The sequence below is a fragment of the Physeter macrocephalus genome, chromosome 15, assembly GCF_002837175.3.
Source record: "Physeter macrocephalus isolate SW-GA chromosome 15, ASM283717v5, whole genome shotgun sequence".
Lineage (NCBI taxonomy): Eukaryota > Metazoa > Chordata > Mammalia > Artiodactyla > Physeteridae > Physeter > Physeter macrocephalus.
Genome location: NC_041228.1, coordinates 15,273,910 through 15,287,258, shown reverse-complemented (window position 1 = coordinate 15,287,258; position 13,349 = coordinate 15,273,910). Strand labels below are relative to the sequence as shown.

At 41.8% G+C, this 13,349-nt stretch overlaps 1 long non-coding RNA gene across 4 annotated transcripts in view; it reads right to left on the bottom strand.

The window, feature by feature from the left end:
• LOC114487851 (uncharacterized) overlaps positions 1-13,293 on the bottom strand; it is a 38,217-nt gene extending 24,924 nt beyond the window's left edge. Inside the window, exons 1-4 of one of the 4 annotated variants that reach the window (XR_003683337.2) lie at positions 8,233-13,293; positions 7,291-7,463; positions 6,355-6,599; positions 154-4,479 (exon numbers count right to left, since the gene is read on the bottom strand). This is a non-coding gene — a long non-coding RNA (uncharacterized lncRNA). Of the gene's footprint in view, positions 1-153; positions 6,600-7,290; positions 7,464-8,232 lie in introns of those variants that run through there. The other 3 variants (XR_003683338.2, XR_003683334.2, XR_003683339.2) reach the window with 3 other exon arrangements.
• Positions 13,294-13,349: the final 56 nt, after the last annotated feature.

The window sequence follows — 13,349 nt, the reverse complement described above, 5'->3', positions numbered from 1 at the left end:
GCTGCAACTAGAGAAAGCCCATGGGCAGCAACGAAGACCCAACACAGCCAAAAATAAAAAAAAAAAGTTTTAATTAAAAAAAATGCCTAATGCCTTAGATATTTAAGAAGTACATCTTGGGGTCCAAGTTTTGAAATAAAAATCCCTGTGATATATAAGTTCTCTTGACATTCAATAGCATCAGGAACAAGCAGGATGACTATTACCTAAAGTATTTATCTGGAAATACAACCACTGTCAGATTATAGGAAACTATGAAATGGAATGTCACAGCCTCTGGAATTTGGCATTGGAGAGTCATGTAAATAAGTACAGTGAGTTAAAGTGACTTACTCAAAGCCAACATTACTTCTAATCACGAATCCACTTACAGCAAAAGAAGTAAGTCAATGAAGTGGTGCCCCCAGGATTCTCTGGTTTTACAATGCTCCCCATAATCCGGAAGTAGCTGATCTTCTGGATGGTAGAATAAATGACCTATTGAAGGCTGAGGCACAGTACCAGCTGGGAGACACCACCTGGTGATATTGAGGTCCTGTCCTAAAGAATGCAGTAAGCCATGACGGTGCTGCCAGAATTCATGGGTCCAGGCACCAAGGGAGAGCAGTGAAGCATCTCTGACTGCTACACCCAATGACCCCGCTCTCCAAATGTTTGCTTCCCTTCTCTGTGACTTTGAATCAAATCCTTTTCGGCTTCAAGCAGCAAGAGTGACTTCTGTTACCTGCAACTGAAGCCTGACTGGTATGTTTACTGAATCAGCATCCCTCAGGGAGGGTTCTGAGCATCTGCCTTTTTTTTTTTTTTTTAACAAACTCTCCAACAAATCTTAAGCTCAAAAAGTTTGAAATTAATTGATAAACATTGTTTGCAGTAACTACAAAGTTGATTAATTCAGGGAGATAGCTTTGAAAGACACTTTGCCCAGGCCACGGGGAAACTGGATGCCCCAATTCCTGCCCCACGATAGAGAACCCCTCTCTAGCGACTGGAATTTGCTTACAGAATGTGGAGGTGAACTGGGAACTGGGTAAAGATGATGGCAGCCTGGTCCTAACGTGGGATTATCTGGATTCAAATCCTGCCTCTGCCACTCACTAGCTAGGTGGCTTTGGGTTAGTTACTTTAACTCACCGTGCCTTGGTTTCCCTATCTGCAACATGGGGAGAGTAACAGTTATCTACCTTACATTGTTGTTATAAGGATTAAATGGGTTAATACACATACAGGACTTAGAAGGGCTATCTAGCGCCTACTAGGCACACAGTAAGTGTTAGCGATTCAAACACGTTACCTTTCAGAGTTATGAAAAATTCCCTCTCCCTCTCTCAGACATACACACACACACACACACACAATCTCATCTGAGCCTCAAAATAACTCTTAAGTGAAGCAATGAAGGCCCAGAGAGGTTAAGTGACTTCCTCAAGGTCACACAGCAAATGACTAACAAAAGCACAGCTACAATGGGGACTAAGGACTCAAATCTGATTTCTCCTGTATTCTGAGTGCAGGCACTAGGTCTCCTCCACATCTGGCCCCGAGGAGGTCACACACAGCTCTGCACCCTGTGGGCCTTCGGGGGGAAGTGACTCATCCATTGCCCGTGGTTCTAGAAACGGTGTGTGCCAGAACAGTGACATTAACATTTTGCCCCTCAATTTCTTTCCAATGTTCTTCCCGGAAATTGCTCTAAAATACCAGATCCCCATGGAAACCACAGGAAAGACTGCCCACTGACTCTAAGTGAAATTCTGCTACGACTGCTCCCTTGATAACAAATGGATGTTATTAAAAGCCTGGCTCTAGGGCTTCCCTGGTGGCGCAGTGGTTGCGCGTCCGCCTGCCGATGCAGGGGAACCGGGTTCGCGCCCGGGTCTGGGAGGATCCCACATACCACGGAGCGGCTGGGCCCGTGAGCCATGGCCGCTGAGCCTGCGCGTCCGGAGCCTGTGCTCCGCAACAGGAGAGGCCACAACAGAGGGAGGCCCGCATACCACAAAAAAAAAAAAAAAAAAGCCTGGCTCTAACAGACGACTGCCGTAGCTCATGGTGAAAGCCATGCTCTCCTTGGACTGAGAGGGTGAAAGAAATAGTTAATTCTCTGATGCCAGGCTATGTGGTCAGCTTAGAAGGAAAAAGTAATGTGATCCCCAACTGTCACGACCAGACACACAGAACAAGGTGCTTTCAATATATGTTTGCAACAGGTAACTAGAGTGAGGAACCCACCAAGAGTGTGACAGTGACACTGATTCAATCAACTCGTGATAATCTCTGCTCTCTGGAAGTCATCTGTAACGTGCTTTCTAGACCAAAAGGTGAAAGAATAGTAGGGCTTGGAGTGGAGGCTTGCGAGACAGCTAAAGAAAAAGGACAGCACAACCTAAACGAGAATTATATACCTTTTCTAAACAGTACTGTTTGCAAAAGGACAGTATAATCTGAAAAAAGAACAGAATCCAGTCAAAGGGAAAAATGCAAAGAGCAAGAATTTAGCAGCACTTTTCCAGCATTACCCAGACATCCTGCGGGGGATGGGAGACCTGACCTTCCAGACCCCTGCAGTAACAGGAATTGTTCCTTCATTAAATATTTGAGGCACGTTTGTTGAGTGCCTACACCGTGGCAGACACTGTACTAGGCAAGGCAGAGAGAGCTCACAGGCTAGTGAAAAGAAATAGAAAACACACTTTACACAAATAAATACACAAAATCATTTCAGATAGTGATAATTGCTATGAAGGAAAAAAGGGGTGAAGTAGCCTGACGCTGACTGGGGCAGGCAGCTTCCGACACATGACCAGGGAAGGATTAGTTGACCTGTCAGGGAGCTAACAGCCAAGAGAAAATATGGGGGGAAAGGGTCAAATCAGAAAAAATGGAATGTGAGGTCCCTAAGGAAGGAATGAGTTCATCCTGCTCAGAGACAGAAACCTCACAGGGGAGGGAGGACGGGGAATGGCTGGGAGTGGTGGAGCTGGAATCACAGAGGCAGCCAATTCAGACCCCACAGGGCCTTGTGGGCCAGAGTAAGAACAGTGGATTTTACCTTAAGTACATGTTGAAGCCAGTGTGAAGTGGTGGTGCTGGTGGTTTTAAAGAAGGGAAGTGAGATGATCTGGTTTATATTTTTAAAAGATCACTCTGGCTGCTTTGTGCAGAAAACACTGAAAGGTGGGAAGGGGACAAGGAAAAAAGCAGGGAACCTATGAGTGGTGGTGGCAAGGTTTCTCCACGACCCAGATGAAACACAGCCGGCCCGCTCTCCACCGGTTCCACATCTGTGCACTTTTTTTTTCCTTAAGTTATTTTTATTTATTTATTTTTTAATTGGGGTATAGTTGTTTTACAATGTTGTGTTAGTTTCCACCGTACAGCGAAGTGGAGTTTCCTTGTGCTACACAGCTGATTCTCATAGTCATCTATTTTATACATACTAGTGTATATATGTCAATCCCAATCTCCCAATTCATCCCGCCCCCTTTTCCCACCTTGGTGTCCATACATTTGTTCTCTACATCTGTGTCTCTATTTCTGCCTTGCAAACAGGTTCACCTGTACCATTTTTCTAAATTCCACATATATGCGTTAATAGCCGATATGTTTTTCTCTGACTTACTTCACTCTGTATGACAGCCTCTAGGTCCATCTGCGTCTCTACAAATGACCCAGATGAGCCCCAGATGAGCCCAGCATCTTCATGGGAAGCAACGAGTCCAGCTCAGTGTTTTCTTTTTTTCAGAAAATGAAGCAGATTATCCACTAGCTGTGACCATCACTCTACTAACAACGTTCTAAGAAGATTCTGAGCTTCTGAACAAGGTTACCATTCCATTATAGGAGTTTGAATAACTAAAAGAACAGTGAAACATATGAGGATAAACAGAGTGGCAGAAATTGTACACAGACAGAAGAGGGGCCTCTCTTAACCATGCCCCCATTTAACATAGGCTCAGTAAGTGTTTATTTGAATTGAACAGCAACCCAAAAAAAGTCCCGATGAAATGGGGATTCACAGAAAATCAGAGCCACAGCTTTCAGGCTTTATCAATGCTTCTGCTCCGTTGCTCTGAGCCAACCACTCAACCACCAGAATTCCAAACTCTCAGGCCACTGGCCTCCACTGTTCTTTGATGCCCAAGACCAGCTACTTGCAAGGTTCCCACAGAGCCGTGTTGGGCCCCTAGTGACACAGTACTTTCCCTTCATTCCCAGAGGACAGGGCTTTCAAGAGGGTGAGAGAGCAAGGAAAGGGGTGCACCGCATGAAGGGTGAGCAATGAGGAAGCACACCTCACACTGTACCTGCCACCGGTGGTCCCTCTAACCACCAGGCCTCGTTGCCAGGTCTGGTCCACTCAGCCAGGTGTCTTCCTCACTCAAGAGTGATTTTCCCTCAGGAATCTGTTTTCCTCTCCTCTAGCTAGGATAGCTCTGAGGACCCCTAGTCCATCAGAGAGGCCCACACATGTCTGAACTGTAAATGAGGACAGGATTCATTTGGCTTCTTTCCCACAAGGCTCTCGAACTTCATGCAAAATAAGAGGTATGGATGGATACCTGCGTTCAGTGTTCCTGAACATTCCTGCAAAGGGCAATAATCCCACAAACACTCCAGGACACTTAAGGGGCAGCTTGCACGAAAACACCGAGGATCTAACTCCACATGGAACATCACAAAGTCTCATTTCCAACCCAGTAGAAATACCCTGTGACAAGTCCTGAATGGGCACTGTATTAACTAGGGAGGGCTAAACTGCAGAATCAAGACTCACCAATGACTCTGTGACTTAAAAAAATACACAAGTGTGTCTCTTATGGAACAGTTCTACAATATACTTTTCAGGCAGGTCTGCAGCTCGGCTCCATAGGGTCATTCAGGAACCCAGGTTGATGGTGGCTCTGCCATCTTCAGTGGGTGGCTTCCAAGGTCATTCTAGTCACCATCATATCATCCAATAGGAAAGGGGGTGTGAAGAGAGGTGTGAAGGAGTGGGTGGGCAACGTCCCACAAGTCAGCCCTGTGACAAACACCCTTCCCCTTACATTCCTACGGTGAGAACCTGGTCACATGGCTATACCCAGCTGCAAAGGACACTGGGAAATGTAGTCCCTGGCAGAGCAGCCACAAGGCCAGCTGCACCTCTGTGACTCTGAAACAAGGGACAGCAAACTGTAACCCAAGGGTCAAATCCTCGAGCCCCCACATTTTATAAACAAAGTTTTCCTGGAGCCCAGCCGCATCCATGCATTTACTTATCGTCTATGGCTGCTTACCAGCTACAAAGGCTGAGTTGAGCAGCTACAGCAGAGACCTTATAGACTGCAAAGCCTAAAATATTTACTGTTTGGCCCTTTATAGAAAACATTTGTATCCCTTTTTCTAGAAAAAAAGAATGGATTCGATGGGACAATTAGCAGTCTACACCTCCAAAATTTATCTCAGAAATTGCTATAAAGACACATGGCCAAAAATACTCCTGGAACCTTTTTTTTTTTTTTTTTTTTGGCAGGGGGTGGGGTCATACCAAGAGACTACAACAACTTCAGGACTGTTCAGTTATGGACCATGCACACCACAGAATACAATGTATCCCTTAAAAGAAAAGAGGAAATTCAACATATACTGATTGGAAAATATCCAAATATATTAACTTTAAAAAGTAAAATGCAGAACAATACTTTTAAAGTGTTACCATTTGCGGGAAGAAAAAAAACCCAGAATTTATTACATAATGCTATATGCTTCCATGGGCATAAAAAAATTCCTATAAGGATAGAAAAGAAACTGAAAACAGGTTGTTTCTGGGTAGGGAAATCAGAAAACTGAAGGTAAGAATGGGAGGGAAGAGTACTTTTCATTGTATACCTTTTTAAATCTTTTGCGTTTGTACAATGTGCATGTGCCATCTATTTTTAAATAATTAAAAATTAAACTGAGAAAAACCACACACAAAAAAGCGTTTGTCTTTACTTCCACTGCTAACAAACCCTTCTTCTGAAAGACACAATCACTTGTAAAAGCCACGGTAATACCCACAATCAGGTATAGTCAGTTCTATTGACCTGGGAGCCATTTTATATTGTGTATTTGCTTTCCCATCAGATTCTCAGAGATACCTTATTTCTCTTATTTTCATAGTCATCTACAAATTCTATTTTAGTCCCCTGCTTTTCTTGAAAGTTCCTCTTTCCAAACAGCATTTATCAGTATTTATTCAGTTCTCTCACACATACTGAGTATAAAGAGAAGCAAATCTGACCTCAGAGAAAAATTAAGCACAGAGAGACAAAAGAAACAGTTCCTGATAAAATCAACAATTCTGAAGAAAAATCTTGCAAGGGATCTTACCTTTCAGTTAAAAATGACAGCGATCCAACTCACACAAACTGAAGAGAAAAAGGAACCCACTGGTTTGTATAACTGGCAAGTTCGAAAATTGGGGTTGGTCTGAAGCAAAGAAAGATCCAGGCACTCAGAAATGTCCTTGGGGCTCCCGCTCTGCTCGGGTGCATTATGCAGGCAGGCCTTTCTTCTGTGGCAGTCAAGATACCCACCAGCAGCCCCAAACTCCCAGGGGCCCTAGCCCAGCAGTCCTGATGGACAGAGAATTATCCTCTCTTAATGTCAATACAGCAATTCCAGAGAACACTGTGACAGGCTATTCCTAGACTTGTCCAGGGGTGGGGTCCAAGCCTGGCCCGGTTTAGGCTACATGCCTCTATTTATGGGCCACTAGGACTACATACGATATATGATACATGCAAAGAAGAGTTCCCCAAAGGGCACTGTAGGATTGGTAGGTAGAAATAACAGATGTCCTCTATTGCTTCTAACAAGTCATGACAACAGCCACTGGATATGTTAACATAACTATAAACCTTGCTCATCACACTGGTTAGAAGTAGGGGGTTTTCAATTTCAAGGCAAGGTGGCTGCAAAGTTCAAACTTACACACACAAGATTGTCTGACTGGTCTGTACTAGACATAATTTTGAATACCAGATTGGAAACCTGCTCATAAATTGGCAGGGGAAAAAAAAAAACCAAACCAAAGTTCCAAAAAATGCAATTTATAAATCAGATCACAATCCTTTGGGGTCTCTGAATTCTTTTTGCTCAGGGCAAAGTATTTCTGTGGTACAACCTGCCAAAATCTATCTTCTTTATTGTAGTCACATACTCTGTAAATGACCATCTGAAACTCAACGAAGTTATCTAAGTTTAGGGTCTATATTTAACTCTAAATTATAAAAATAATTTAGGTTGTATTTGTATTCCTCTTACCAAAGTTGATTCACTTTCTCCCAGCATCTTCCAGGTCAGCCGAGCCAAATGGATATATGGTCTTTCCTTAGACTGACTGACTGACTGACTCCTGAGGAAATGACTGCAGGTGTCCCTCCAGAGCACAAGGCAGAGGATTTGAGTGGAAGTTTCTGAGTAAGCAGAAGACTCATCTAAGAGCAAAAGTTTGCACAGCCCTGTTATAAGAAATTTGCTCATTTTCACAACAGAACCATGGAGGACGTGAATGAGAGCTAGTGCTATATGCTGGTTTAATGCCAAACATCTTTTATCTGGAATTATATGATGAAAGCCAAATTTCCAAAACATCTTCAGGAAGGAAGACTGATCAACGTATTTTAAAGCAATGGTTCCCATCTATAATTGAGACATTCTTGGGTATCCCAGATTATCAAAGAGGGACACAAAATCTTCAAAACAAAATTAATTTAGGTCAATTTTATTTAAAAACATATATAAATAGGCCAAACAACACTTAAGCCTGAGAGGGCTGCAATCTTTGCTAAGAACAGAATGAATGGTCCAGAAAGACTAATACTTATTGCTGATTGAGCTCACAACGTCAGCCCTCTTCAGGCAGCAGCACAGTCACTAGCAAACATTTTACGGGCACCTTTTATGGGCATTAGAGATTCACAGAGCAACGGGCCACAGCCCTGCCCTCAAGGAGCTTACAGTATAGCTGGAGAGACATGAACCACCCAAAACAGACACAAAGTCCACACATTTATCATAACAAAAGCAATTACTGGCATAAGTCTTCACATTTTTTAACAAATGAGGAGTAGGAATATCTGAGCAACTACATCAAGTTTCAACCTGACATACCAAAAAAAAATTGTTTCTATCTATTCTTTTGTTCACTTATGCTTCAACTCAATTGACTTAAAAGAGGAAAGCATAATTCCAAGCCAAATGTACCATCATAATGTTTGCTGTCTCAGATGAAGGGGTGGATTGTTCACGTCCTAGAATTTCTCCATGGCACTACATCCAGAGGTCAAGTTCAGTAGTTCTGACTGCCAAACCGATGTACAAATTCAGACAGTGAGTAGACGGCTCCCCATCCTACCTCAGGATCCATACTGATAAAATCATTCAGGTTCATTTTGGAATCTACAAAAATACATGAAAGAAATGTCCACTGAAATCACAATTCTGGCTTAACAGCAATAAAACAACCCAGAAGACCAAAAGTAGGGAAAATTATTCAAATGTTTCATAAGGGGTCAATATCACTTCTCTGGTATTCTTGTCTCAAATGTATAACATCAATCTAATCATGACAAAACATCACACAAACCCAAACCCAAACTGAGGGACACTATACATAGTCAATGACCAGTACCCTTCAAAAGGGTAAAAGTTGTAAGGAAGAAAAAAAAAAACTGTCACAGATTGAAGGAGAATGAGATGAGGAGACACGACAACTACATGTAATATCCTGAGCTAGACTCTGGACCAGAAAACAGAAATAGGGGGAAAAGTTACAAAATTTAAGTAAGGTCTACAAGTTAACAGTACTGTGTCAATATTTTCATACAGATTTATTATTTTCTTGATTTAGATAATTACACTATGGTTTTCTCAGATCCCCCGGGAATCTGAATAAGAGGTATATAGGAGCTCTCTGTACTGTTTTAACCAATTCCCTAGCAGTCTAAAGTTATTTCAAAATGAAAAGTTAAATGAAAAAAATGCATAAATAAGCAAACTGCCAGTTTACTGGATACAGCTGCCAATTTATAGGAAATACAGAGGATACAAAAGAGATACAATCAGCAAAATCCAGACCGTTTCTCCCAGATTCATTTCTTCAACAAATAAATTACAAGAAAAAAAAAAAAAGAGTGGGACTCAGAATCTCTACATATTAAAAAAAAAAGACTCTAAAGAGACATACCAACCAAGCACGATGGGGGGGGTTTTATCCGGACCTTGATTCACATGAACAAAGTACATGAAAAAAGATTATGACTTCATGAGATAACTACAATAATCTCAACACCGACTACAGAGATATATGTTGATTTTAAAGAATTATTGTTAATTTTTTTAGATGTAATAATGGCATTGTGGTCATATATTTTTTAAATTAATCCTTATATTTTCGAGATTCATACTGAAATATTTAGAGTTGAAAGGATATAATATCTGGAATTTGCTTCAACATAATACAAGAAGGGGGAAAGTGGATGGGATATAAGTGGATGGGATATCAGCCGTGAGCTGATAACTGTTGAAAGTCTAATATACTGTTCTGCCTAGTTTGGTATATGATTTAAATTTTCCATACTACAAATTTTTAAGTGTATACAGATGCTTCTACTCATCAAAGAACTGTTATGCGAACTGCACTTCCACCATAAACTGTCAGAGAAGTGGACAAAATATATTTAGCAACTGTTTCCAGACACCAGACAATGGGCAACACACGACTGACTGCTAAGAAAAGAGAAACAAGGGCGGGAGCTGTAGGATCCCTCCAGCTCACTGCCCGGTGGGCTGTTTCCAGACCACAGCACCGAGGCAGGGACACAAACAGCATGGGAGTTTCCCGCCGACGGGAAGACCGAGATCTAAGTTCAGGAGGGCCTGGCAGCTACATGTGAGGGACACAGTGTGGGAGAGGAGAGAACTACGCAGAGAGTGTCCCGGATTTCTGCAGAGGGAACTCACTCCTCTACCCCTAAGTCTTTGTGGTTAAGGACTAATCTCATGAGGCCAGGACAGAAGCACCGTAAAGCAGTCAGTCTAATAACTCCCAGAACTTCCATGGTCCCCACCAGCCAGGGTAGAGAGAACTCATAACACATGGGCATTCGGTAGAATCCTCAGAAGGGTTACACCAGAACAGTGGGGCTAAATTAGCCCTGGGTGAAAGGCTGCTTTGAACCTGCACTAAAAAAGCCTAAAACCAAGCCCTGAAAGGATCCAGCTGACCCCCAGGAATTTAAGTGTATGACAGAACCAAATCCAACACTGTTTTTAAAAGTACCTCAAATTCACAAAGCTCGGCACCTAACCAAGTATTATGAATCACACAAAGAAACAGGAAAATATGACTCAACACCAGGAGAAAAATCAATCAACATTCACAGACAGAAACGACAGAGATAACAGAATCAGCAGACAAGGACCAGCTATTATAAACATGCTCCATATACTGAAAAGGGTAGAGTAAAACATGAGCATGACAAAGAGGGAAATGGAAGATATTAAATCAGCCCCAAATGGAATGTCTAGAGATGAAAAAATAAAATACGTACAATGAAAAAAAAAAGCACTGGATGGGATTAACAGCAAATTAGTTAATGAAGAAGAAAAGATCAATAAATTTACAGGCAAAATAATTATTCAAAATGAAGCACATACAGAAAAAGTGTGAAAAAAAATGAACATCATTGACCTAAGAGAAGTAACAAGCCATCTAACATACGTGTAGAGGAAGGACAAGAATTTTTTTTAAAAAGGGGGAGAGGTCAGAAAAAATATTTGAAGAGATAATGGCCAAATGTTTCCAAATTCGATGAAAACTATAAATCCACCAATCTAAGAATCTTAACAAACCTCAAGTTGAATAAAGCTAAAGAAAACGATGCCACAGTCCATCATAACCAAATTGCTGAAATCGAGAGATAAAAAGAAAAACCTTATAAAGCATCCAGAGCAGGGAAGAAACACACACTACATTTAGAGAAACAAACACAAGAACAATGGCATGCTCCTTGATCAGAAACTAAGCAAGCAGAAAACAAGAGAGAGACACCTTTAAAAAACTGAAAGAAAAAACATGTAAAACTAGCATACATTACCCAACAAATATATCTTTCAAAAGTGAAGGTAAGCACTTAGGATACAGAAATCTAGAAACAGAGTCACTCCCACCCTTACAAGAAAAGCTAGATAATCAGCAAAAGCAGGACTTTTGCTGAAGTCATCAGAGAGTCAGGGATGCACGATGACCAAGGAATCCAAAATAAAGGAAAAACAGGCGCCTCCCAGGAGAGATGGGGCAAAAGTTCTTGCTTACCTGGGGTAGATGCCAGACTCCATGTAAGTCAGCTAAAATCTTTAACAAATGGCTAAAGGAAACCTCAACTTCTGAAATACAACTGTATTCAATTTCTAGGGCTTTTTAATGTAAGTAAATAAAAGATGATTACGATCTGCAGGCATTCATTACCTAATAACATATAAAAATAAAATAAGAATTTTTTTAATTTTTAAAGATCAGTGTATAACAAATCAGCACTTGCCTATAATCTCCCCAAGAGGCACTACAACATTTCTGTTTACATAACACTGGTCCTCCAGCTGGGATCAAATTAGCCAGTGTTACTATAACACATCATCTGAGACAAGGAGATGAGAGGTAAATGCAGACAAAAGGCAGCAAAGGGCTCAGAAAGAGAAGGGGACAAATATGGTAGACCCTATAACTCAGCCCAAGACTTGGGAAATGTCCTTAAGAACTGAACCATCTGTGGTTGGTACTGGAACTGAGCCTTCAGAGCAAGGCTGCAAGACTGTGAACCTCCGTTTCCTTCTTTTTTCAGGGAGGGGAGAAAAAAAAAAAAAGAGTTCCTTTATTTAAAATACACTAAATGCTGAATTGAAAATAGTGGGCCTGCAGACACATGACCACCAAAATTATTAAATGTATAGGCTTAATTGTAATGTGAAACACATCAAATGTACTAAATTTTAAGCCCTCAAGGCCAATTCCATAACTAAATGCAGGGGACCAAGGAAAGCTGCTATGAAAAAAACAAAGCTGCATCAGTTTAAAGTCTGATGTCTTCTTGAACCATTTTTTTTCTTTTTTAACCTTTTTTTTTTTAAATAAAGCAATACTAATTAGCTAAAGGTAATTCCCCTGTCTCCTAACTTCAAATACATTCCTTTGATAAATACAGGGCTTGAAGTAATGAATTTACCACACGAGAGAACATGAACATGTGGTTAAATTACTACACGAGAAACCAGTATGTTTACCCCACATTCAGAGCAGATTCCTTTGAGTTCCAATGTCAACCTCAGGAGGCCCCTGATGAACTAGTTACATAGAAGGCAAAAAAAGATACCGCACTCCCCGCTCCTGAGCACAGGGTACTAATGGAGGCTACCTCCTTCCAGCTGGGCACCGGGGGCAGGCAGAGGGCTGAACCTTCACGCGCTCCAGTGCGCGTCTACCAAGTGAAGAGTAAGTGTAAATAAGACGTGAAGGGGTTGCCACAAAGCCTGGCACCTTTGCCAGGCACCTCCTGGGAAGTAGTCATTAAAACCCAAAGGAACGACCGGGGCTGACAAGGTGGTGTTTACTGAAGGTCCACGACGTGTCAGGCTCTGCGTTAGTGCTCACGTGTAAAAGAGAAATGGGGAGCCGTGCAAGCATTGTCCAGACCACGCCGTCCGTGCAGCAGAGTGTGTGAGACTGAAAGCAAGACCCATGATGCCCTTTTCTGACCTGAGCTATCCCAATTCTAATGCTGAGGCTGGGAACCAGGTTGGTGAACCCAAAGAAACTCCAATATAAACTTTAAAAATCATGAGAGCTTTTCACAGAGAGCCTCAAAAATCAGAGCTGGAATCCTCTTTCAGTGTTCACTCATTTCAAATACACCAAATATATTTTTTACTTTCTCCCCTGCTGAACTCTGAACACTAATGTCCTATTTTCCTGGCATCCTTCATGGCTTACAGAGCATTTTGACTCAGATGGTATCATCCTTGTGAGGGGATGTTTCACCAATAAATGGCAACATTGCGAATTAATTCCCACCATAAATAATGTTTCCAACTCAGGTGAATGCCAAACAATAGCAACACGGTGAAGAATCCTTTACCTACTTACGTCTCGAGAAATTCGTAATTGGACTGATGCCTGAAAGCACATAAATGAGATGAGTGGGGCAATAAAACCTGCTAGCTCTCACCTCCTTTTAATGCAGACTTCGTCACAGAGCCAGTGAAACGACATTTCACGTACCCCAAAGATGCACTGGGAATTTCCTTCACCATCACATGACACCCAC